Below are 27,591 nucleotides of genomic sequence, written 5' to 3'. Positions count from 1 at the left end.
TGAGGAAAAAATAGATGACAGATGACTTCTGGAGAGTAGAATGAGATTGAACATAAAGCTCTTCCTTCAGAAGAAGGGATACAGGTTGAGTGTTCCTAATCTAAAACCCAAATGCTCCAAAATCCACAAATTTTTAAACACATGACACCACAAATGGAAAATTCTACTGTGACACTTCATTGCACGTGTAGAATTATTTAAAATATTGTATAAAATTACTTTCAGGTTATGTGTATAAGGTGTATATGGAACATAAATCCCCAAGTTATCTCATTAGATATATGCAAATATTTCAAAATTGAAAAAAAAATCTCAAATCCAAAATACTTCTGGTCCCAAGAATTTGGAATAAGGGACGCTCAACCTATACTTGACATTTGTTGATGGTGTATTCTTTCTTCCTTCTTTCTTTCTCCATTTTCCTCCCTTACTTATTTTCCTCTTCCTTTCCTTTTAATACCGACATAAAATAATCAGACATAAAAATGGCTTCCCTGTTAATATGTGGAAGGGACGTTCTTGTCACTGGTTCAGATGGTTTGTAAACCTTTCAGCTCCACTGAACTGGCTTTAGGTCCCCAACTAGGAGTGTCTCTCTGGAAAGATACTACTGGGGGCAGGACAAGGACCTTGGTGCTCTTGGTACAGGTCATCCAGTGAACTCGTGACTGGAAGCCAAGGATTCTGCTTCCAACTCCCCTGCCTTTTGTAGGGGTTTTTCCTGTTAGTAGACTATTGCTATTTGAATGTCAGCTTGAATGTCCCCCAAAATGGCTTTTGAAGGAGAACATCTTCCCAAGCAGAGCATTTTTAACCACGGGGCATTACTGTGTGATGCCTGGGGCCTTCTACCTGGCGCCTTCTAAAAATGCCTAGGACCTTGGAATCCACTTTTGGTTTGAGCATCCTTCAACCAGAAACCTGAAGTGTGAATTTTTTGAGAATGAAAATAATGCCCCCATCTCCAAGTTTTGGATTTTGAAGCATCTTGGATTTGGGGTTTTTGGATTAGGGGTGTGCTCAACAGGATAGTCTACACAAATATTACAAAATCAGAAATCTAAATCTAGTTCCAGGCATTTCAGATAAGGGATACTCAATCCTTTAGTCAAAATAGAATAGCTATACAATTAAAATTAGTGTTAAAAATCTACTAAATGTAATGTTAACTTCACTAATTATTGATCTGGTTAAAAATATTCATTTGGAAGCAGTGTGTAGACTGGATTCAATTTTTAACTTAATAAAAATTCCCAACTATGCTGAGATAATTGCTGAAAAACTAATAATTATATATTGTTTTTTTTTCTTTTTTTGGTAATGGGGACTGAATCCAGGGTTACTCTACCACTGAGCCTTATCTACAGTCTTTTTTAATTTTTAAGACAGGGTCTTGTTAAGTTGCCCAGGCTGGCCTTGAATTTGCCTTAACATCCTAAGTAGCTAGGATTATAGGTATGTGCCTGGTTAAATCCCAGTTATTTGTAGCCAATCTATTTTAAACAAAACCTGTAAAAATATTTTCAAAAAGTTGTCAGACAAAAATTATATATTTTAAACAGAAGGTGCAATATTCTAGCATATTTGCTGCCATGTGAGGTAGAGTCTCTGAAAATATTGCTCACGCCCATGCAGGGTCTCATGCTTTCCCAGACCCATCCACAGTGTAAGAGTAACAGTTTGAAAGAGTCTTTTTATCAATCCAATGGCTCAGGGAAGTTGGACAGGTAAGGAGAAAATAGGCTAGGAGCTATTCTGTCTCTTGGATTCACTTTTCAAAGCCTTCTCCTATGGGTTGCTACCTCCCATTTCTGATTTTATGCTTGATAGTCAAAATAAAAGTAGCTCTTTGTCAATTTCTTACAGGGTTTATTGTGAACTGATGGCAGATTTCTGACTATAAATGGTACACTGTGGAATTCACTGGAAAATCTGTTAGATGTATAATAGAGTGCAGCTGATGTGAAAGACGGAGGGTTTGTTGGTTATTTTCTATTTTTAAATTTCAAAAGGTAGAGGAAGCGAGAAAGCTGAACTCAAATGTAATGCCAACCATCAGGGAAGGCTGAGTGGGGAACTTCAAAACTGTAGGTGGCTTCCAGCATCAGAAACCATGAAAGAAAAAGGTAACGGAAGTGAGACGGGGCAGATTGCCAACAGTGAGTAATGGCCACAGACTGAGAGCCTAAAAAGAGAAGGATTTTCAATAGCTAAACTTCTGGAAAGGGCAGCACTTCCTCACCCCTAGTCTGTATTTATAGAAAGTGATATTAACGTTAGGATTCTACAATGTGCTAACAAAAGGTCACATTCTCACAATAGGTATCACTGACAAAACTCTGTGATAAGCATGGTAAAAGGAAGACAGGAGAGAAAAACAGAAACCATCTACTACAACCACAGAAGTTTTAAAACCTAGGTTATCTATCCTAGGTCTCTCATTTAATTTAGGAAATTCAGATCCAAAGAAACTGCAGGTCTTGTCTGAAGTCATGCAAGGTATTTACTAAGTCAGCGTGCTGTTCAATGTTCCTGGACTGGTCCATTTGAAAACTAAAATCAGTGCACTGGTTCTGGGAATAGCTCCTGCACCAAATTATGATTTCATTAATAAAAATAATAACTCAAGTTTACTGAAGATCACAGAGCAGCTATTGTGCTAAGCTCTGCATACAGAGTATTTAATTTCATTTTCACAACATACCCATAAATAATGACTCTTCTTTCTGTTATTCCTATTGTGTTGACAAAGAAACTTAAGCCTCATGATATTTTTAAGGCAAATGTAGAAAACAATAAAGAAATAATTGGATTAAATTAGTTCAATGTTTATTAACGAGATCATAAAAATTTTTATTGTAAATAATAGTCATATTATTTTCTACAGTTGGCCCTCCATATCCCAGGGTTCTGCATCCATGGATTTAACCAACTAAAGATCCAAAATATTCAGAAAAAACTATGTCTGTACTGAACATGTACAGATGTTTTCCTTGTTATTGTTCCTTAACATAAGTATTTACATAATATCTACATTATATTAGGCATTTAAATAATCTGGAGATGATTTAAAAATCTATGGGAGGTAGGCTATATGCAAATACTATACCATTTTATATAAAAACTGCTGATTTTGGTACCCACGGGGGTCCTGGAACCAATTCCCCATGGATATTGACAACCACGTACATATATATATATACGAACAAGATACACTGTTAGAAGCGTATGCCAGCTGTCAACTCCTGAAAGACAGGTCACAGGCCCACAACTTAAAGCCAGATGCTTGGGCCCAGGGTCCAAGTGCCACTATGAGGAGGAGTCTGGACAAAACAAACATTTATAGTACTCCTGGGAGGGCAGCAGGGTAGGGGTTAGGTAACTTAAACATGACTTTTTCTTGATGTCATAAAATGAACACTAGAAGGAAGATGTCACGGAAATGCTTGAAGTAGTATCTTTTTCCCAAAAGTCAACAACATGGCCCGGTGCAGCATAGGTGGCAGTGGCAGTGAGGGCACTTACTGGACCCCAAGACGTGGATTAGTGGTCAGTCAGTTATGCTGCTAGTGACTTAGCTGCTGAAAGCCAAAGCTTTCATTCCCTTTCATTACCCACGTCTAACCCTTGGCGAGTTCCTTCAACTCCAGTTCTAAACCATATTTCTATCTGACCAGTCCCCTTCACTCGCCGTGCTCAAGTCACTCTGGCTTCTGTTTCTGGAACAGGTCAAGCCTCTTCCTGTGTTTGGCTCTTTACACTAATCTGCCCGGAAAGTTCATTTTCCTGCTCTTGCTCTTCCTACTCCTTCTTTTTTTTTTTTTCTCTTTAAAATGTCAGTTTAAATGTCACCTCTTTGGAGAGGCCTTGTCTGATGTCCCAGGCTAAAGCAGCACCCAGACTTTCCCTCCCGCTCTGTGGTGGCTCTCTGCAGAGCACTATTGCAAGTGCTACTTTCTTGTTTGCCTGCCTTCCTCCCCTCTGCTCTGCTCCCTTGTCTCTTCCAGGAAACCAGTGCCTTCGAGGTCTTGCTCACTCATGTTTCCTAGAGTCTAAAATAGTTCCTGGCAGATAGAACTAGGTGTTCAATAAACATTTGATTAGTAAAGAACTTCATCCAACAAGGCAGGAGAGGGCCTATTTTTAACAAGGTTCTACCCAGCATATTTAACCGATGTGGCAACACAAACACACATACACACTCTCACACAATGATTTTATAAGTTATAGTCAAATAACAGAGCATTTCACTGTAGTTTGGGGTGCAACCTTGGACCCTGAATTACATGTCCAAGGCAGGAAGTAAATATAAGTTTTACAATTACAGTAGGCTGTGTGGTAATTACAAAGGAGAATCCAGACATGGTCTTGTGGTCAGAAAATACATTTGGTTCTGGCCACACACAGCCCTAGCATTAGTCACTTGTCTGTCTTCAGGCATCCCAAGTTTGGCTACCAGTTAGAAGGTTTTATGCCAGCTGGGAATAAAAATTGATTGCTCTGTGCTTTTTTAATTAAGCTTGAATATTTTTCTAAAAGCACTTTTCTTTTGAAAAGCACTAGCATATGAAGAAAGTACTATACAAACATTTGTTGCCTACTTAAAATGCTTATTAGACTGTGCAGATTATTTTACTTGCACTATTTTGGAACAACATATCCGGAAAGAATGAGTTGGTACACGGAAGGTTTGAGGCCATCCGAATATGCATAGTACATTGATTCCAATAAGTTTTTAGTTCTAGTGAGATGTGTCTGAGCCAACTCCTGGCTCATTTCTCTTACCCAGCAGCTTATAGCAAGGCTACCAGCACCCCCACCATGGACTCCTCTTAGAGCTCAAGTGGAAGGATGGCAATGGGTTCAGCCCCTTTGGTTGGAATGAAGATTGTGTGTGTGTGTGTGTGTGTGTGTGTGTGTTGCACTGAAGGCCACACTGTGGTACTCCTGGGTGTCTAGCTCTCAATCTTCATTTCTTCCCGGGAAATGAGAAAATTGGTGGCCTCTTCTGAGTACCAGTTGCTTGCTTGGGTCAAGTTATCACTTCCCTTCTGGAGGGAACTGAATACTAGTTCCCAATACTTCCTGGCACCAACTAAGACTGCTTGTGAGAACAGCTTTTGCAGAATTAAGATGCAGATCACATTCAGAAAGGGCTTGCACCATCAAAGATTTCCTAAATGGTTACAACCCTCACATGCTGGCAAAATCCAACCAACCAACATTGAACAAAAGTGTTTACTATAGCAGGCCAGGATGTAGTTCAGTGGGAAAGCACTTGCCTGATATGTGTGTATTGGGGGTTTGGTTCTGTCCCCAGCTCCCCAACCCCCCGACACACACAAATTCAGTTATCAGAGGCTCAGTTCGTACAATGAATCAGAAAAGTGGCCAGAACATAAAAATCCAATGAAGGTTATTTACTGCATACATATATTCGCTTAATTAATGTTACAGACTTCTGTAATTATAAATTATTGCTGCTGTTAAATTTTTACCTCTAATATATGCTAGGTATTGTATTTGTTATTGGCAAACATACAAAGCTAAGGGAGCTAAGTCCCATAGGACAGGATACAGAATACATTCCAAGCAAAGTGGTCTTGTGAGGGCTGCGCATACATATGACATGGTGGAAAGAAGGTCCCATAAAACTGTCAGTCCTCTGGAAAGCTGCTGTCTTACCTAGGTGCAGAAGGAGAACCCTTTGACCTGGATTTTCTGATACAACTCTGCTCCCTTCTTAAATGTGAGCCCTTCCTTCAGTCCCAGCTCAGGTCAACACTCTGATCAATGTTCCTTCTCCTCCTCCTCTTCCCTCAGCAACTTTACTCTCACCTTGGATGCTATGTACTTGGAAAAGGTACTTTTGTCCAACCCAACCCAACCCAACCCAACCCAACCCACTTCCCACAGCCCATCTCCTTCCTAGACCACGCTCTTTTAGCTCAAACTTCCCCATTACTCAATTGTCTCACTGAATGAAACTTCCTTTTCAGATGCACTGAAGGCTCCTTGCAGATAAGCCTCATATGTTCCTTCACTGAGCACTTGCTCTGTGCCAAGCATTGCACCAAATGCCAGAGGACTAAGATTGAGCCTGGCCAGAGACACAAACACATCCTATGCAAGGAGTGACACAGAACTTAAGTGTTTTGTGCAATGTGTAAACGTATCCCTGGGGGTGAGGCAATGAGTGCAGGAGGACGATGACGAGCCAGGCTATCCCAGGAGGTGTGATGAGAAGAGGCAAGGATGTCTCCGCAGTGAGAATTACGGTACTTAAGATCACAGAATTGGAAACAGCCTGCTTGGACTCATCCTTCAACTTTATGAACTAGGTGCTCTTAGGCAAGGTATCCCACTTTTCTTTGCCTCAATCTTCTCAGCTGTAAAATGGAGGCAATAATGGGGCTCCGTGTTGCTGTATGAGAATTAAACAAGTAAATATATGAAAAGTTCTTAGAATGATGGTTGGCAAATAGCCACCAACCCCAGTGCGATCATTATGATGACTAACACTATCCCTTGAATTCCCACAGGGCTAACATACAGCGGACACCTGCAACATAGTAAATAAAAGTGATGTGCTAAAGAATCAGCCGAAGAGAAACCAATGGGCTGACCTCGGCTGCGACTCTTCATGGGATGAGCCCTCCATGCCCCAGGTGACAGGAAGGCCTAAATTAGCCCAGGCATGGCCACCTGACATGGCACTAGCAGCGTCTTTATTGTGCTGTTTTTTCTTCCCTAGCGTTTTCAAAACACTCTTCTGAAGATCTTGAAAGGAAACTGAAGTAAACTGTAGAGTTTCAGATTATTTCCTGGAAACGAGCTGACCTTTCAATAAGATGTGCCCTAATAAACGATCCTGCCCTCATTAGCCAATCTACTATGGTTTTAGACATATCCTTTGTCCTCAGCTGATATCACGTATTAATTTGTCTCCACCTTTCAAAACATGAGTTTCTTAAAAAGAACCAAAACCTAGTGCATTCAGTGATACTTCAACTCATTAAGCTGAATTCTGGTCATACAACGAATACTTAAAATATCCTCAAACTCAGTACTGAAAAGAGAAGGTTTAATAGCTATTTCCAGGAGGTCACTAAGTAGAAGCAGGACATTTATACACATATCCTATTTCTTTCTCTTTTTTAAATTAACCTTTATTTATTATAATATTGCTACTACTACTACTACTATTTAATTTTTTTAATGTGGTGCTGAGGATCAAATCCAGTTCCTCAAGTACTAGGCAACTGCTCTATCACTGAGTTACAGCCCCATCCCAACATCCTATTTCTTGTTCTGGGCAATTAACTAGAAAAAACACATCACAGGAAAAGTTTGATTAGCCATTAAGACGGACTACAACTTCAATTATGTAGATTTACAGTAACGTTAGAAATAAGCCAAGATTGAAGGTAAGACATCTCCTTTGGGCTCATCTTCTTATCTTTTCTTATTTATTTATTTATGGTGGTAGGGATTGAATGTAGGGCCTTGTGCATGCAAGGCAAACACTCTACCAAGGAGCCATATGCCCAGCCCATCTTTTCTTATTTTAGAGGGCTGGAAATACTGCCTGTCCAGGTTCCCAGGACCATATATGCAACTCCTCCTATCCCCTGTCTGCTCTGTCTCTAAACTACCTTGACTCTATGTCCTCCTCTTCAGCCTCAAGGCTGCTATCCTAACTTGAGCCTCCAGAATTTCCTGCTTGGATTATTGTACAAAGTTCTTTATTTGGCTCTGTCTCCCCAATCTATTTCTTTCAACTCCAGCTAGTCATCTTTCTAAAACCATGTTCTCTGGTATGACAATATGAATCTTCATTAGTGGCCCAGGGAATCCCCATTTCCTATGGCTATCCATCTCAATCCCATGCCCTCTACCTATCCCAAACTCATTACACTTCACCCACGTTGGCCACACTATTCTGTACCTGTTCTCCTTCCCCTAGTGACCCCTGGCCACCCTGCAAGACTCAGTTCAAGTATTCCCTCTATGAAGCACCAAAATAGAGGTGCCTCTTCCTTCAGCCTCCAGAGGACCTTCTGTACATGCTATAATCATCACTTTGCTTCTCTACCTTCCCCAGATTGTGGGTTCCTTAAGGGAGGTAACTCTGCTCATTCATCTTCATGTTTTCCAAGAAGGCGGCCTAGTGCAGGAACTCAATTAATGTCCAGAGAATGGCTGTTGAAACCAGAGGATGCAGTGGACACTACTATCTACAGACTGATTACAATGAGATGTGGACGATGAACAAGACTGTTTCAAAGGCAAATACTTTAGGAGACGGCCTAGTTCTTGATCTAATAACTAATTTTCCAGACAAAGAGCCATATGATGCTCTACAGGCCATGGCACAGTAATTCTCTATTCTTCTTTTGGACAAAAGCAAATTGCCCAAAAACAGGGTGACAGAGGTCATATTCAAGAAATAAACAACTCTGCATTATGTCTTTAGATAATATCCGATTCTACTCCCTTGCTGCAAAACCATCTATACTTACAGGAATGTATAATGATTGATTTTCAAAAATGTATAAATTGTTTTAACTTTGTTGACTTTACTAACGTATGGCAGAGTATAACTGTAGTGGTATTCAATTATGGCAGTTTTTATAATAAACACTGGATACTAATCATTAGAGAAAACTAGATATCTGACAGACCTTCCTTCAGTCTCCAGAAGACCTTCTGTATATCTTATAATCATCATTTTGCTTCTCTACCTTCCCCAGATTGTGGGTTTGAATTTGAGAGAAGAACAGTATCATCACTTGCAAAATTTGTTATTAGAAACAGTCTTTAACATGGGGAAATAATTAAAACATGAAGTGAAAAGATGAGATTAAAACTATATATGTAATATGATTAATCTTAAACATGGTTTACAGGAAAAAGACTAACAAAAAATAAGACAAAATGTTGCAGTCTGTTATGTCCAAGTGACATGAGAACTGGCAGGAGAGGAATCAGGGACAATTTCTGAAAGTTTTGAAGTTTTGAATGGATGGATATTTTTATTCCATTTGTCAAACTGAAACAAATGATGAAATCAAGTCCAGAGATGATAATGTTTAAAAAAGGAACTTTAAGATTTATAATTGCTCAACTTTAAAACTGCAACATTTTACTTTTGGGTAAGACAGGAACAATGGCACTATTTCAATTCCTGATACTCTCTAGATGTATTATCCTAAATTATTATCCTAATTTCAAATTTCTCTGATTTCCTAAAGGGTAATACATATTTTAATTTATATAATTATCTTCTGTCTCTTCTAATTTTGGAGCTCTAGACAGAGCAATGTATAGAAAGTGAGACAAATAACAGAATAAAGCTAGCCCTACTATCACCATTTGTTCAGTAAATCTTAAAATAAATGATGAATTTTAATCCTCAAAGGATAAAAGGTAAAGAGCCACTGAAGGTGTTTATTTTGGGAAAAAGTGCAGTGAAGGAGGAAGTCACAAAGCTGGTGGAAGAATTAGTCACATTTGTTGCATCCACTGCTGTCCCGAGACTGTCATAATACTGGTTGCAGTGGCACATGCCTGTAATCCCAGCTATTTTAGAAGCTGAGGCAGGAGGATTGCAAGTTTGAGGCCAACTTGAGCAACTTAGTGAGACCCTCTCTCAATAAAATAAAATACAATAAAATAAAATGGGCCGGGATGTAGCTCAGTGGAAGAGCACCCGAAGTTCTATCTCTAGTACCAAAACAAACAAAATATACAAAACAAAAACCAGACAGACTCTCATGACTCCTAAACTCCAGGTTTAATCAGGTATGTTAAATATGTTACTCTGTAGGGTTTACTTAGCATACTAATTACAAAATGCCATGGATTTTTAGTATTAATTAAACATGCTTATTTTTCCTTTTTGTATATACTTGATAAAGAATATCAAGACTAATTTTTTGATAAACTAGTTTAAGTTTATTTTTATGGTGGCACTTATTAAAAAAAAAAACCAGGAGGACAATTCCCAAAGTATATTCAATATGGAAGAAATTAAAAAAGGTCAAAGCTTGAGGGTCCAAATCTAGTGAGGCTTAACAATCCTGTCAACACAATGTCAATGAAGCCACCCAAAATGTAGCTCCGCTCCACAGCGTGGCCAAGTACTCAGAGCCAATCAGGGCAGGGCTTCCCAAACTAATGGATCCACAGATGCTTGGGGCTGCGCAGACATCTGTTTCTAGTTCAGAGTTGTCTGAAGTTAGCCTAACAGAAAACATACCCCAAAGAGAAAAAATCCTGCTGACTGGAAGGCAGAAATAAATGACAGACAAAGAGGGAGGGAGGAGCTAAAGAATGAGAGCCCAAGAACAGGCCCCTCAATGCAATGCCCTGGAATTAGCATCTTCTCTCAGCCTCCCTGGCTCCCTCTCTCACTGAAAACCTCCCTATCCCCATGAAAAGAAAGACACATGACTTTAAAATCAGGATCAGCTTAGGACACAGCACCTGTGAATGTGTACAATAGATCTGAGTCACTTGTTCATTTTGTAAACATGAAGAAATCACACTCCTGAAACTTCCTCCTTCATGACACATTCACAGCTTTACAATATGCTTAGCATGGAACATTTATTCTTTTCCTTACCCACACCCAAAGATGTCAAGAGGAACAGATTTTCTTGCTCATTGAAAGCTCATACATTCTAGGCATGTGATAGTTATGGGTGGCAAGGACAGGGAGCTGAAGCAGAATTTGTAGGGCCTGTGCCCTCTATGAGCAGAGGCTGTGCCAAATGGAAATCAGGGAGCCTCTACCAAGGTCTCTGTCTTCCTCTGGGAAAACTTGCCATTCAGGAGTCCTCAGGGGTCCTCCTCCTCTCTACACTGGGGCACTTAATAATCCTTTGAAATGATCTGTTTATGCTGCTGTTTCCCCACCTATTAGTAAGCTTCTCAAGGCTCTGTTCCATCTTTAGATAACCTCTGTGTGGCATGTGAAAGAGACTCAGTGTCAGCATATGGCCTCTGATCTTAAGGGAACCCTGGTGGCTTCAAGCTGGTTCTGTTCACTCTCTAGCTCTTCTGTATAACACAGGGCCCCACAATTCCTACAGGCATGAACTTCAGAAGGGTGGGTTGACTGCAGGCCTAGGAACCACCTGGCTCTACCATAAACTTAAGGGATAAGTGTCAACATTTCTGTAGGCTATCACTTTTTCTTCTCTACCGCATTGCATACTGTGGTGGTCAAATAAAATGTTTTATTTTTATTGGAGGAAAAAGACTAATAAATGGATGAAGACAGTATTTAACGATGTCAGAACACTGGAAACAGTTCCCGAGGGGACCAGCAGGAGACCGGCTGATCTTGCTTGTCATTTTCAAAGCCTCAGGGGGTCTGAGTCCTAGCTCTCAGCGCCAATGTGCCCACCGTCCCCAGCCTTAGAACAGAAAATAAGTTAAAGAACCTACAGTTAAGTGGGGACAAAACAAATGAAACAAGGAGAGAGAAAAGCCCAAATAAGTACCTTCCTGAGCACATTAAGAGTGTAATGTTGGGTACAGGCATCATTCACGGCTTCAGGTGTGGCACTAACCTGGATCTCGCAGTTAGCAGGGGCTGGCACCAAACCCACAAGCATGGCAGAAAGTCAGCTACATTACAGCCCTCCAACTCCTCTGATAACAATTCTCTTCCCTAGGTAAAGATTCTTTCAAGACAAAAGAAAAAACTATGGAGAAGCAGTTGGTTGAGATGGTCGGAGAAGCCTCTCTCTCATGCTGACATCCCCAAGTATAAGCCTAGCGAGGGAAAAGGTGAGCAGGGCTTTGGAAGCGAATAGGAGGCACACTAAAGATAAATGAAGGAAGCAGGGCATGGTGGCGCATGCCTGTCATCCTAACCACCTGGGAGGCTGAGGCAGGAGGATGGCAGCTTTAAGGCCAGCCTGGGTAACTCAGTGAGACCCTGTTATAAAATAAAGAATAAAAAGGGTTTGGGATGCCCTTCGGTGGTAGACTGCCCCTAGGTTCAATCTCCAGTGCCTAAATAAATGAATGAATGGTGAACACCAAGGGGGCAGAGGAAAGATGAGGGGATATAATCAGGCTGTAATTACAAGGTCAAAATTAGGAGCAATGGAATGAATTTAAGAAAAGGAAAATTTTAATTGTTGGGAAGAACGTGGCAAGGGAGAGATGAGTTTCTCACGCTCCACACACAGACTGAGGGCCATTCATCCGAACAAAGCTGGTTCAAAATGAGCTGGCAATTATTTAAAGAGAATTTATTTTTGTTACCAAAAGTAGACTAGGTTACTTGATGACACATAGAGGCCCCTTGTATCTAATTTTATTATCCTATTCTTATTCTAAATTAAATAGTAAAAAAGCTAATGATAAAAAAGTCTATGACTATTTCATTCCAAAAATATGATTCAACTTCTAAGGAGATCAAAATGGCAAAGCAAGTACAAATAAAAAGAATAAAATACAGTCAAACATGCTTCCATTTACATCAGATTTATAAACAAAGAGAGGAATATGAAAAAAAGGATTTGTTTCTCTTATTTTTTAGAATGAATACACTTTACTTTTCAGAATTAATAAGTAAAGACGGCAATGAAACTTATTAAGCATTATCAGGAAATGGCAAAGAGCACTAGTTTTCAAATTCCAGTCTAGTTTGAAGCTTGTTTGTCTGGATAATGAAAACTTGTGGACCTAAATGTGGTCAAGCTTCATGTCGTATTAAAAGATGTTGAAGGCTTTTGTTTCCTAGGATCAGGAGTAAAATGTAAAGAAAATGTACTTTCTCTTCCTCACTTAGAGCCCAAGGTCTGACCCGTGCAGCTTTCCTTAGTGGATGCCTACCAGCCACCTCTATCATCCAGACACAGAGGATGGTGCTGAAGCAGATATGCTAACTCGTGTCCTAGCACAGTGTGGCGAACACTGAGGGTAAGCTCAAGGGTTCACGGGAGGCCAGTCTAGGCCACAAGCAAGACCTTAAAAAAAAAAAAAAAAAGGTGGCAGGAGGGACATTGGCACTGAGAGCAATCCCGGAGAAAACGGAGGTAAGATGAGCACAGGCAAAAATGTGAAAATGGCTGCCATTCCCACATGCTCAGAGGAAGACTCAAGAGTTGCTGCTCCAATAATATGCTCCAGGGCCCCATGACATCCCCCGATAGTTCCTGAGCAATGGAAGCATGTGAAAGAAAGTTTTAGGCTATTATTTGATAGTTTTCAAGGATGATGAAATGACAACAGGTAAGCTGCACAGGAGCCTGCCTGCTCGTCCCCTCTTCCTTCCTCCACCCTGATAGGTCTGCATCCACCCAGGTAAATAAGAGAGAGCGCTCCATCAAAAGGACTCACTGCTCAGTGCTGGAACAGCAAGTGTCACGACACATGGCATCCTTTTTATGGGCACAGACACCCAAGTTGAAAGGCCATTCCGGCAGCACAGGGAGCTAAGGAGCCAGGTGCATTGAGAACATGGGACACAAGACCGACCCAATGACACCAGACCCTGATGACAGTGACTCTTCCATAGTGGCCAGGCATCAGAGTGCCTTCTGAAATGTCTCCTCTTTGCATCTGAATTATAAACATAGAAGATTTTTGATAGGATTCCTCTGGACTAGTCATATCTTGTGATGAATACTCTGTGTGTGCTCTCCCCAGCCTGACTGCTCATCCTTGACCTTCATGTCAATTGTAAATCTAGTGCTAGAGCTATAATTAGGTTTTCAGGGAATCCTTTAAAAACCTTTGTTCTGAATTCAGATGCTAAGATGACTGAAGCAACAGGATGGGTTGAGTCAATGCTTATCAAAACCCTTTTCCATAAACCCTTATTTTCCTCATACTTACTATATTTATTGCTCCTGTAATAAATTTCATTTAAAATCCCAGTACTGACAACAGGCACAACACTTTGAAAGGATAGACAGCCTGCAGGCAGATTCCAAAGTAGAGTAGAGTTTACTCCATTCAGGGTTTTATAAGGCAGGCTTTCATCTTGTACAATATTAACTATATAATTGCTAACCTGATTTTTCTTTTCCGTATTGCTTCTAAAGTTCTGACAAAATGTTCACTGCCATTGCTAATGGAATTCCGAAGTGGATCATCATTGGTATTTTACTCTGCTTGAAATTTGGAAGCAATAGATGTTTGCACACTGCTGTTTGAACAAACAAAAGGTACACAGTTTTTCAAAAAAAAAAGTGAGAAGAAAATTCTAGCTAAGGGGATTTTGAGAAATCTTGCTGGAAGAAACTTTTGTGTTCTGCTGATCTGACCAAATGGGAAATAATCTCAAGAGCTTTTATATAAAAGGAAGTCCCCAAACCCCAACATCTAGGGTAAAAAAACACTCTGTTTTCATATCAGCTGATGGCCAACCAGAAGAAAATTGCACTTTGGAAGAAAGCACCAGAATGACTGAAAGTTCCCTGCTCTCCACCAATCAGTTCTGTGACCCCGGTGATCATGCTGCATATGCCATCTCCCTTGACTCTGTTTTTTCTCCAATCTGAAAATTAAGGGTTCAGAGAAGGGAGGTGGGTGGGCTGTGTAGTCTCAAAAATGCATGTCAGCCTAAATCCTTAATCCTTAACAATTATCAGACTATCTTAAAAACATTTTTATGAATATTTGGTCAACTCAAACACCTCTGTACTCTGATGTCAAGGCAAACTTGTTGGTTTCAAGAGTCAATGTATTTGTAAGCCAAACTTGCACAACATCTTAATTTATGTTACAGAAATAAATGGCCATTAGTAACCTGGCAAATAAAATTTGGATTTCAAGTGATGAAAACATGTTTCACTATGACCAATATTAAGTAAATTGAGCAACAGAAGTGGTTACCCAAGTATAGCAGGTAGGTGCAATGTGGTTATTACTACCATTTTGAAAATTGTATTCAGGAAACCTTATAATCACTGCATTATTTACAAGAGTCAGTGGACTACAAAAAAGAATTATGTTCAGACCTGTCACATTACTTAGAGGGGGAGTAGGGCGGCAAGTCAGCAACAAGAACAGAAATTAAGTCAGTGGCTGGAATGTGTTTTCCCAGGGAGAGGAAACAGACTTCTTACTGTGCCATGGACGCTCACCTATGTTTAAAGCCAAACATTTGCCCATTCTTCTTATCATACCTCACAATTGCAAAATCCTCATATAGGTGTTAATTATTTTTTCAAAGGTTTCTACCAGTTAGTTGCAATTCATATAAGCCTGTAATTTCACCCAGAGTAAGTAGCCCATGTCACTGAAAAGGGCAAGAAGGTCGGACACAGGGATATTATATGGGGCTATTACCAAACACAGATGGCCAAATCACAATGCTAGTCGGGGAAGAGGATTCCCACAGTTCCCATATGACTAACAGTTAATCTTCTACGTACCAGGCAGTGAAATGCCACACACGGCAAGTGAAACTGTGAACCCAACCACGTGAATTTCCTTGTGGCCAACTTCTTGCATTTCAACTCTGCAGCAGTTTCACTCATTAAGGCCACCAAGATGTTCAACAGTTCCCTGAATCGCTTAGGTCCTCAGATCCTTTCATAGCTCTGACTCTGCACATAACCAATCTCCCTCCCTCTCCTCCAACTCCTAGTTGAGGTGGGGTGGTGGGAGCCAGGGCTTCAGAGTCAGGCCTAGAGGTACACCCTACCTCCCCTGGCAACCTAAGGTCAGGCAAATGACCACCTCTCAGAGCTGGGTCCCCCATAGGACTGTTATAAGTATCAGGTATTGGAGTTTCTAATTTAATGTGCTCAGCATATAATACAGTGCTCAGCAGGTCTTTCCTTTCCCCTTTCCTTAGACTCTAGGACACTGGATGCGTTAGCTTTTGCCTTCTGATTCAATGCTCTGTCTTTTCTATCTTCTTCAAAATCTTATCAGTGACTCATTCCTACAAGGAGCAGGGTCCCGTCCTGTCTAACTTTCCCTGTCCTTCCCCCTGTATTGCAAGGCACTGTGTGATAACACAGGGCCTCCCCTGGTTCAAACTTTTCCTAGTTCTTATCTGTTTACCTCCTTGTTATGGAGTGTCTTAGTACAATGCCAGGTACACAAAGGTCCATGAGAGCCGTCTTGAGGTCAGTGCCACTATATCATCTGTTCAGATGACACACCACCTACCTACCCACTTGGAACTTTTCCCTTTGGTCGAGCAGTACCTAGTTCTCAATCTCAACCCTCTACATCATCAGTAACTCTTGTTATAAATGACATCTGCTTCTCTTTCTCTCTCTTCTGGGAGCCTTCCTCTTTTCTATCTCACTGGGTCACGTCACCACGTCAATGATCTACCAAATAAGCCACCTTTGATCATTTTCCACTTGCTCTTTCTTAAGCATAATTCAGATTACTGCAAGAGCTTGTGTTATTCTCTCCTTCTTTCTGAGGAATATCCCCCCCACCTCACCATTTTATTCCTTTCTTTGTTAGTAGACAAAAGCAGAAATTTCCAGCCACCTTCTGATGGGCTGTCCAAAACCTTCCTCCCCATATTCCTTGAGAGGCCCGAGGGAGGAGCCAGCATGGGCATAAGTCCTACCTCCCTTGGACTTCTGGTCTGGAGCAGGCTATCCAATCACCCTGAGTGGCCATGTCACCTGTAAAAGGGAAAACACCTGCCTGTTGGTAGGGATGCCCTGAGGAGACACTTCATATAAAATGCTAAGACACGTGGCTTGGCAAACAACAGCTCTTCAGAAATGATGGCAGTGATCTGAACCCTCCAGAGGAGCTACCCACCACCCTGTCACCCTGTCAGGCTCCATCACAGTCTTGTTCCTGGTAGTAATTTGGAATGTTTGGCCTCCTTCTCAGAGTACTGTTATGATCTCCCTCTGTGGTAGAAGACATACTTATCTTCTGCTTCAAAGCTTCTTTCTAGGTTGTTTCAAAATACTTCATCATCTTTTTTGGACCAGTGCTTTTCAAACAGATCCCCTGCCCATCATTCCCTGGGCTACATCCTGAGTCCTACAGGTCTTTTCTCAAGATTTTCTTAAAATGCCAACTCCTAACTAGCATCTTTTCTGATTAAATATGATGGACATCCTCAAGAAAAATAATCATGCTCCAGGACATGCAGGTGGAAAGATCTCTGTCTGGTAGGGTCATATGAACTGCTCCCAGCTTGCTGTGTGCCCTTTCTAAGCCAGGAGGGCAGTCTAAATGTCCCCAAGCTCCTTTTAGACTGAAGAACAGGTTCTCTGCCTTCAAAATACATGGATCCCTTGCCCTCTCCTGCCCACTGGTGCTGCTTTTGGCTGTGGAAGAACTTTCCTTTGCCTCAGCACTGTTTTCAAGGGCAGAGACCATCATCTGGGTAAGTCACTAAGCACAGCCTGCAGCAGAGGTACAGACAGCACTAGCATGCATTCAGAAGACAGTGATCAAAGTGCCTCCAGTGAGGCAGACAGCTGCCACTCCATGACTCAGAGCTCTCTGCAAATGGCTTAATTTAGCACCCTTTCAGTTGTCTAAAGAACAGAGTAAAGGACAAAGTGAACCAAACACCCTTTGGTTTAACTTCACAATGGCCCTTTAAGGTCAGAAGGTGTTATCTCTGCAATTCAGATGAGAAAGCACAGCTGACAGCCATATTCACAGGGGACTGGGGGCGGCGGGGGGGGGGGGGGGGGGGGGGCACTCCCAGCAGGCCTCTGCCACTCACCAGCCTGTAAATGATCTGGGAAGGCAGCACTGCCCTTCTCAGGCCTTATTTTCCTCTCCTGGAAAATGGCCTTAGCAGTGGTTCCCAAATCTGGCAGGATGTCAACCACAGGAGAACTGTATTATAAATAAATCTCTATTCTCAGGTCCACTCTTGGAGATTCTGACTCTGTAGGTCTGGAGTGGGGCCCAGGACACTTTATTTTCTCTATGTTCCCCCGATTCGGAAACAAGTGCCACTGGCAGCAATAAATGTCTGACACTGAATTCATAGTTCAGTATCCCATTCAGACAACTCTCTCTTCTAAGTTCCAAAACTGATTAGATCATCTAAGCACTTCCCACTTAGAGAACCCAAACTGAACAATTTCCAAGTGCACTGCATGGTTTCTTACCACATTCATGAGAACCCAATGAGTTCTGAAATCAAAATTGGTTTATAAGACCAAATAGCTTCCCACAGGGTCTACTGAAGAGGTAGTCTCATTTTCACAGAAGTCCAAGTTCAAGTATAGAAACTCCTTCCTTAGCCAAACCAAAATGGAACACCAAAGGGACAGGAAAAAGGAGCAGATCTGCTAGAGCAGCATGTGGAGAACATTCTGCTAGAAAGAACACCCACAGTCCATCTGGATTTGCTTGCCAAGAGCATAAACATTCAGTGTCAGTCTTACAAAGGGGAGATCCAACCCCCAAACTGTTGTGTACTGTGAAAGTTGTGACTTACGGAAGGCTCACTGTGGGCAGCCTCTTGCTAAGGAGATTATGCACACCACCCCATTTCACAGATACAACTCTCATGGAAATAATCTTATTTACATTTTCTTGAAAACTGAAGTTCACAGGGCTAGTCAAAGCCATGCATACTTGACACCGTAAATCATGCAATACCATTAGCATGGCCTTCAACCCTAATGTAACTTAGGTCAAAATTTTTAGAATATCTAACAGCAAATAGGAAGGCTCAGCAAATCTGCCAACTTTCTAACCATCTATGAATTGGAGACAAAAGTATGCTTTTTACAGAATTTTTGTACAAATGGGAAGAGAAACATAACACATAGATCCCGGCTCCCATTCTTGATGCTATTTGCTTGTGTACATGCCCTTGAAAGGCCAGTTTTCATATCTGACTCTGGGTTCTATATCAGCAGAGTGTGGGGTGACAGCAGCCATTTACAGGGCATGGGTGTTATGAGAATTAAATAGATTAAGTCCACAAAGCAGCTTTGATCTTAGAGAAAAGTGCCATGTAAGTGAAATACAGAGCTACTATTTGTCCTTGAGAAGGCTGCAGCTGACCAAAGCTTATAAGAAGCACCTTGGGGACCATGTTTCCCCCAGGGTTCTCTAAACTCTCCAAATCCCACCCCAGCAAAAACATTTGCACAGCAGGAAATGGAATGCTATGCATTTTAAACTCTTTACTATTGATTGGAATCTGAAATGAGGTAAGCTTGTCTCAAATTCCTGGGAAAGGGATTTGGGTTCTGAGCCAGTGAAGGGAACTCCTAGCAACATGGCCTGATGTTAAAAGCAGTCCCTCAAATTGTGCTTACTACTTCTAAAGCATTAAAAGAACAGTGGAATCAAAACCTGCTATATTTTGTTAAAAATACAGAAAATAGATTTTAAACTTCAGGGGGTGGGGGAGGAAACACAGTTTTCACATTCCCCATGCTGAGTTTTTCCAATTCTGTTTGAGGTTGTTCTTTCCCAATACACAGGACTTGACATTTACACAGTGTTCTACAATCTTTCTACTATCTACAGTTCACAGCGCCCTGTGAGGGCGGCCTAGGTTCTGATAACTACTTCACAGGTGAGGAAGCAGTCACAGGAGTCCAATGACTCGTCAGAGTTAGGAGAACGCTTTCTTCCTTAATGTAAGGCATTTGACTGCCTCTTTCAGAGGTGTGTGCACAAACATAAAAGCCCATTGCGTAAAGGGAACAAGACTGGGTTTCTCTCTTAGTAGACTCGACACGACATTAAAATTGAAAGAAGCTGTGGCCATCCAGGCCAAGCCCTGTGCTAGAGCTAAGCCTAGAGGAGCAAGTGCTCAAGGCCAGATGCATGGTGCGGCATTGGCATTCCCATCTGATTGGTGTCCCCTACATCAACTGCCTCTTCTTCTGAGATGTGCTAGGTCTAGATGCTGTTTTCTGTAGCATCTAGTATACACTCAAGGGTTCTGAAATGCCAGATTGTCCTTAGATGCTGGACTTACTCTGGATCCTCCAGGTGAGTGCGTCACCGGGGCGTGCTTTATCCCAGCCTTTAGGGTGGAGTGCTGTTCCTCCCCTGGGCTGAGACCGTCAAAAGGGCAGTGGAGTAAATTTCCACACTTCTTCACGGTGCCTCCAAACACTAGTTCTGTTTTCCTCTAGCCAGACAGCAGCTTCATTTCCCTGCCCCTGAAAGTCATGTGCCCCAATCACTACCACCACCCCTTCCCTCCCATTCCTAGGTTGGCCTCCCTCTCGCCTTTGGCTCTAACTCCCAACCTCAGTTCTAGGTGACAGTTCTTTTGGAGTGGCTGGGTGAGAAGTAAGGAAAACAACAACAACCACTCATACGTGGGTAGCGCACTAGCCCCCAACACCCATCATCTCACTATTGGCCATGCCAGGCCCTGAGCTAACTGAACACTGAATTCACAAGGTGTCTCACAACATCTTTGTGAGGCAGGTTACCATATTAGCCTCATTTTACAGATGAAGGAAGTAAGGCAGAGAGAGATAAATTTGCCCAATGTCACACAGCAGGGTAACAAAGGGCCTCCAGATTCTTATGGCTGGTCCAGCATAATATTGGATGGGTGTGTTGCTGGGGAATAAGATCAGCTGGCAGGCAACAAGGCTGCGTGTAACCAAAGGCAGATGTGGATTCCAACTGGAAATGGACAGAAACATGCGACCCCAAATGTACACAAAACACATTATTTGTTCAAAAGGAAATCTGGGAAACTAAAAAAAGGAAACAGGATATCAAAAAAATGACAGGCCTGAGGTTTTCTGGAAGCTTCAAAGGTAGAGCCAAACTCTCAGGTGAGGGCTCCTGCGTGGGAACTGCAAAGTAGCACCTGATTTTTAAATGCTTCTGAAAACATCCTACCCACAGCCTTGCAGGACAACCTGTTAAAAAAGGATGCACATCTACTGTGGACTGAGGTCAGGCTGGCCTTGGGCAATCCCTGGTGGGGATTTTGCCAGCTGTGAGCAACATGATTCGGGTGGGGGTCTTTGGGGTGGAAACTAATAAAATGGCTCTTGGTCTGGACAGCACCCCTCACATTTCTATGGACTGTAGACTATTTGAGGGGACAGCTGTGATGTGGGCAGGACAGATGACACTGAGTTGGAGCCTCAGTGAAGCAGTGACTAGATGTTTCCTCCTCTATGAGAGCTGGGACCAGATGACTGCAGATATTATTTCCAGCTGTAACGTTTTAAGAGACGATCTCTCTCCTGACACTAAAAAGAGCGAGCCAGGGAATGGAAACCCAGCTGACCAGAATTAGTGGAAAGGCTGATAGAGTCTGATGAAACACTGATGATTAATAGCCAATCACTGACCAGAAAGGCAACACTAAGCACCGAGATGTTGTGCACTGGCCTGTGAATCATGTGGGGATCCTTAGGACCTTGTTTTGAAAACCCTGAGAGCCACGCATCTCCCACCTCTGGCAAGGCAGTCAAGCCCCAAACCAGCAGGGCCTGAATCCAGATGTGTACCCATGACTGCATGCACCCACAGTCTCTGGGTGCCTGGCACTGAACCAGTCCAGGGACATGGCGGTACACATCCAGAGCACTCCACCCAAGTTCCTGCACATTTACTTTACTCCCTTTTCACTAGAATCTGGTGAGACAAGCATGAACACCAATCCTCAGCTGAGCATACAGTTATCACCCTTGGCCTCACCCTACCTTGCCCTGCCGGCATGAGTTATAACTTAGGAATCTCTTCTGGAGACGAGGCAGCCTGAAGGTTCATACAATCAGGTATAGAACACTGCTGTCATGCACATGGTTCTGACTGTTGACTTCAATGTAGTAACTGAAAAATTATGGAAAGAATCTGTAATAAAGGATTAGTGTGCAGTCTTTGGGTGACCTGTGACTCTGAAAAGTGACTAATCTGGAAAAATGGCCACTGCTATTTTCTCAAGTGTTACTCCCACTAAAGCAAATCATTTTATTTTAAAATGTAGTTCCTTGTGATGGAAAGGACATCATCACTATGACTGCTGTGGAGCAGGGCAATATGTTACTGAGCAGCAGCCTTTTTTTTTTTTGGTACTGGGGATTGAACACAAGGGTACTCTGAGCCACATCCCCAGCCCTCTTTTGTATTTTATTTAGAGACAGGGTCTCATTGAGTTGCTTAGTGCCTCGTTTTTGCTGAGGCTGGCTTTGAACTCGCTATCCTCCTGCCTCAACCTCCCCAGCCACTGGGATTGTAGGTGTGTGCCACTACTCCCAGCTTTATAATTTAAAAAAATAGACTGCACTTTAGGTCCTATGTGGTTAATAATCCTTGCCTAAACCAAGACCAGTTTGTCTGTTTTCTTCTAAGATTTTTCTAAGTTAAAGTTTTATATTTAGATATATGACTCATCTTGAGTTAATTTTTGGATACGACACATGATTGAAGTTTATTTTCTAAATAAGTGCATACTTAATCATAGGACCATTTACTGAAAAGACTTTCCTTTTCCCAATGAACTGTTTTGCATGCTTGTGGAAAACCCTGGAACTATCTTTGCTCATTTGTGAAAAATTAATTTGCTGGGGTCTATTCTGGACTCCATTCTGTCCCTCTTATCTATTTAACTGCTGTCTTGTAATACTGTCTTGGTTACTACTGCTTTATAAGTCTCAAAGCCAGGTAAGGTAAGTTCTCTAGTTTTGTCCTTAATTTTCAAAGTTATTTTCGCTGCTCTAGATCCTTTGTTTCCATATGAATTTCAGAATAAAAATTTACAAAAAAAACCCCCACTAACACCCTGCTGGGATTTTGATTGGGGTTTCTTTGAATCAAGAGATCAGTTTGGTAAGAATTGACATCTTTTCTTTTTAGATATGCATGATAGTAGAGTATATTTTGACATATTATACATATATGGAGTATAATCCCCATTCTTGTGTGGTTGTATACAATGTGGAGTTCCATTGGTCATGTATTCATAAATGAACATAAAAACTTTATGTCCAATTCATTCTATTGCCTTTCCTATTCCCATTTTCCCTCCCCTTCCTTTCATTCCCCTTTGTCTAATCCAATGAACCTGTCCCCTCCCTGCACACCCCACCCCCTACCCCCGCTTATTCTGTGATAGCATCTGCATATCAGAGAGAACATTCAGCCTTTGGGCTTATTTCACACAGCATGATAGTCCCCAGTTCCATCCATTTACCAGGAAATGCCATAATTTCATTCTTCTTTATGGCTGAGTAATATACCATTGTGTATATATACCAATTTTCTTTATCCATTCATCTGTTGAAGGGCATCTAGGTTGGATCCATAGTTTGGCTATTGTGAATTGAGCTGCTATAAACATTGATGTGGCTGTGTCACTGTAGTATGCTGATTTTAAGACTTTTGGGTATATGCCAAGGAGTGAGATGGCTGGGTCAAATGGTGGTTCCATTCCTAGTTTTCTGAGAAATCTCCATACTGCTTTCCAGAGTGGTTGCACCAAATTGCAGTCCCACCAGCAATATATGAATGAATCTTTCCTCCCACATCCTTGCCAACATTTACTATTACTTGTATTCTTGATAATTGCCATTCTGACTGTAATGACATGGAATCTCAGTATAGTTTTAATTTGCATTTCTCTAATTGCTAGTGATGTTGAACATTTTTTAAATATATTTGCTGACCATTCAGTTCCTTTGCCCATTTATTGAGATTTTCCTTTTTTTTTTTTTTTTGGTGTTAAGTTTTTTGAGTTCTTTATTATTATATAGTCCGGAGATTAATGTTCTATCTGGGGTCCAGGTAGCAAAGATTTTTCCTCATTCTGTAGGCTCTTCCTTCACATTCTCATTTTTCCTTTGCTGAGCAAAAGCATTTTAGTTTGATACCATCCTGTTTATTGATTCTTGATTTTACTTCTTGTGTTTTAGGAGTCTTGTTGAGGAATTTGGTTCTTAAGCTCACATAATGGAGAGTTGGGCCTACTTTTTCTTCTAGTAGGTGCAGGGTCTCTGGTCCTTGATCTACTTTGAGATGAGTTTCATGAAAGGTGAGAGAGAGGGGTTAAATTCATTCAGCTACTTGTAGATTTCCTGTTTTCCCAGCACCATTTGTTGAAGAGGCTCTTTTCTCCAGTATATGTTTATTGCTCTTTTGTCTAGTATCAGAAAACTCTATTTATGTGGGTTTGTCTCTGTGTCTTCCATTTGGTTCCGCTGGTCTTCATGTCTGTTTTGGTGCCAACACTATGCTGTTTTTGTTACTGTAGCTCTGTAGTATAATTTAAGGTCTGCTATTGTGATGCCTCCTGCTTCACTTTTCTTGCTAAGGATTGCCTTGTCTATTTTGGGCCTCTTATTTTTCCAAGTGAATTTTATGACTTTTTTCTATTTCTATAAAGAACAAAGAACTGACATCGTAAGTATACTAAATCATCCAACTAATGAACATGGTGTATCCAGGAACATGGTCTCTGTTTGTTGGGGTCTTCTTTGATTTCTCTCAGTAATATTTATAGTGTCTAATATATACAGACACATTCTTAGTCTGATGTACCACAGGTTTTTCATATTTTTGGTGATAAAAATGGTATTTTAAATATTTCAATTTATGATTGTATGGTGCTAATAAACAAATAAAATTGATTAATGTTTATTGATACTGTACTCTTCAAATTTGCTTAACTTCCTCCTTATGAGTTCTAGTAACTTTTTTGTATACTCTGTTGGATTTAGCACAGATGACCATGTCACCTGCAAGTTTTACTACTTCCTCTTTAGTGGATGGCTGCCTTTGCTGCACTTCTTAGAATCTCTAGGTCAATGTTCAATAAAAGTGGTCTGAGTAGATATTTCTTTCTTTCTTTTTTTTTTTTTTTTTTGTACTGGGGATTGAACCCAGAGGTGCTTAACCACTGAGCCACATCCCCAGGCCTTTTTAATATTTTATTTAGAGACAGGGCCTCACTTAAGTTGCTGAGGCTGGCTTTGAACTCATGATCATCCTGCCTCAGCCTCCTGTGCCACTGGGATTACAGGCATGTGCCACCAGCCAGAGTAGATACTCTTGCCTGTTTCCTTAAGGGACTAGACTTTGGTTTTTCAGCATTTGAAGTATGATGTTAGTTATGGGTTTAAGAAGTTCCTTTCTATTCTTAGTTTGCTGAGATTTTTTTTTTTTAAAGAGAGAGTGAGAGACAGAGAGAGAGAGAGAGAGAGAGAGAGAGAGAGAGAGAGAGAGAGAGAATTTTTTAATCTTTATATTTTAGTTTTCAGCGGGCACAACATCTTTGTTTGTATGTGGTGCTGAGAATCGAACCCGGGCCGCACGCATGCCAGGCGAGCGCGCTACCACTTGAGCCACATCCCCAGCCCTGCTGAGATTTTTTAAAATCAAAATCAATATAGGATTTTGTCAAATGCTTTTGGCATAATGTGGTTCATATTATTATTCTTTTAATATGCTAATGGATACATAGCATGTACTTGGTACATGTATGGATACTATGTACCTGTATGTTAACATATTAAAAGGAAAATGATATTATACTACTGATTTAATCCTGCAGTACCCATATTGCTATGACTTCTCTCATTCTTGTCACTTGTAATTAGTATAATTTTTCTGATTTTAATTTTTTTATTCTCATCCTGCTTAGAAGTTTTTCAATTATGTTGATCTCAAACAACCTGCTTTTGATTTCACTGATTGTTTCTACTGAATTTCTGATTTCTACTTGAATAATTTCCTGTGATCTTTATTTTCTTTCATATGTTCACTTTGGGGTTAATTTACTCCCCCCACCCCTGTTTTTAACCTACAAACTGAAATCACTGCTTTGTGACTTCACTTCTTTTCTAATATGGGCAGGTGTTTAATATGATTATTATCCATCTTTCTATTGCTTTAGCTGCACACACTATATATTTTGATATGCTGTTTTCATTTTCATTTAGTTAATAATCCTTAAATTTCCCCTTTGATTTCTCTTTGTATACAATAGTGACCTCCCCAAACCTGCCAAATTTGCAGGAGTTCCAAGGAGACTCTCAGCATAGATAATACTGAATCTTACATATAGTATGTTTTCTCCCATACATATGATAAAGTTTAATTTATAAATTAGGCACAGCAGATTGACAACAATAACAAATATTAAAACACAAAAATTATAACAACACACTGTACTAAGTTAATTAAAACTTATGAAATATTTATCTCTGTTTTCAGACTTTGGAGACTAAAACTGTAGATAAGGAAAGATATTTACTGTATTTAGTTTCCAAGTATTTGGAAAATTTCCAGATAGCTTTCTGTTACTGATTTCTAATTTAAACCCCTGTGGTCAGAGAACATAGTTTATCTGACCTGAAATCTTTTACATTTAATAAGACATATTTTATTGCCTAGAATATGGTCTCTTTTGTTAAATGTCATGTATACACATAAAAAATGTATATTCTGTTGTTGTTAGGTGTAAAGTTCTATACATGTCAATTGGTGAGGCCAGGTGATGATGTTGTTTAGATCTTCTATATCCCTACTGTTTTTTTGAGTACTTGCTCTATTAATTATTGAAATTTCTGACTATAATTGTAGATTTGTCTATTTCTTCCTACAGTTTTATTGATTTTTGTTGCATCAATGTATGTTCTCTTAACAAATCAATCCCTTTATGATTATGAAATGGCTCTTTTTATCCCTAGTAATATTCATTGCTGCACATCTAATTTGACTAATGAATATAATCAATTCATTTTTCTTTTAATTAGTATCAGTATGCTCTTCCATTCTTTTAATCTATTTGTGTCTTCATATTTTTTAATTGATTTTTTAAAATAAATGACAGCAGAATGCATTATAATTCACATTACACATATAGAGCACAATTTTTCATACCTCTAGTTGTATTACAGTATGTTCACACCAATTTGTGTCTTCATACATGCACTTTGGATAATGATGTCCATCACATTCCACCATCGTTGCTAACTCCCTGCCCTGTGTTTTCATATTTAAGATGCACTTATAGGCAGTATATAGTCAGGTCTTGCTTTACATCCAGACTGGTAACTTTGTCTGTTTACTGCTATGCTTAGACCCTTTACATGTAATGATTAGACTAGGTTCTAATCTCCCATGCTATTTGTGTATTCTTAGTTCCTTTTTTCCTCTTTTTAAGGCAACTTTCATTTTTGTTTTGGTTTTGGTGCTGGGGACTGAACCCAGGGCCTTGAGCATGCTAAGCATGTACTTTACTCCTGAGCTACATCCTCAACCCCTTTAGGCAACTTTTGGATTGAGTGTTTCCTATTAATTCCATTTTATCTTTGCTGTAGGCCAATTAACTAGACACCGTTGATGTGGTATTTTACTGGCCTGGGTTATAGTACATATCTTTAACTTATCACAGTGTTATTATGCTACTTCATATATAGTGTAAAAGCCTTAGAAAGTATAATTCCATTTCTCTCATCCCAGCTTTTTTTTGCTGTTGCATATATTTTACTCCTATATTGGTCAGAAACATTATTTTTGCTTCAGAACCTCAATTATTAGAGGAACTAAATAAGGACAGTTTTAATACGCTCAAGTAGTTATCACTTATGCTTCCCTTTATTTCTTTGTGTAGATCTAAGTTTCCATTTGGCATTATTTATTTTTTTTTCTTGAAGAATTTTCTTTAAC

The 27,591-nt window shown here is 40.5% G+C and overlaps 1 protein-coding gene across 4 annotated transcripts in view; it reads right to left on the bottom strand.

Annotated features, from left to right (window-relative positions):
• NSMCE2 (NSE2 (MMS21) homolog, SMC5-SMC6 complex SUMO ligase) overlaps positions 1-27,591 on the bottom strand; it is a 228,313-nt gene that overhangs the window by 8,525 nt on the left and 192,197 nt on the right. The gene's annotated exons all lie outside the window — the stretch shown is intronic.

The sequence above is a fragment of the Spermophilus citellus genome, assembly GCF_964194105.1.
Source record: "Spermophilus citellus genome assembly, chromosome: 14".
In the NCBI taxonomy this organism is placed as follows: domain Eukaryota; kingdom Metazoa; phylum Chordata; class Mammalia; order Rodentia; family Sciuridae; genus Spermophilus; species Spermophilus citellus.
Note: the sequence above shows the minus strand (reverse complement) of the source record. Positions and strands in the feature narration are given on the sequence as shown.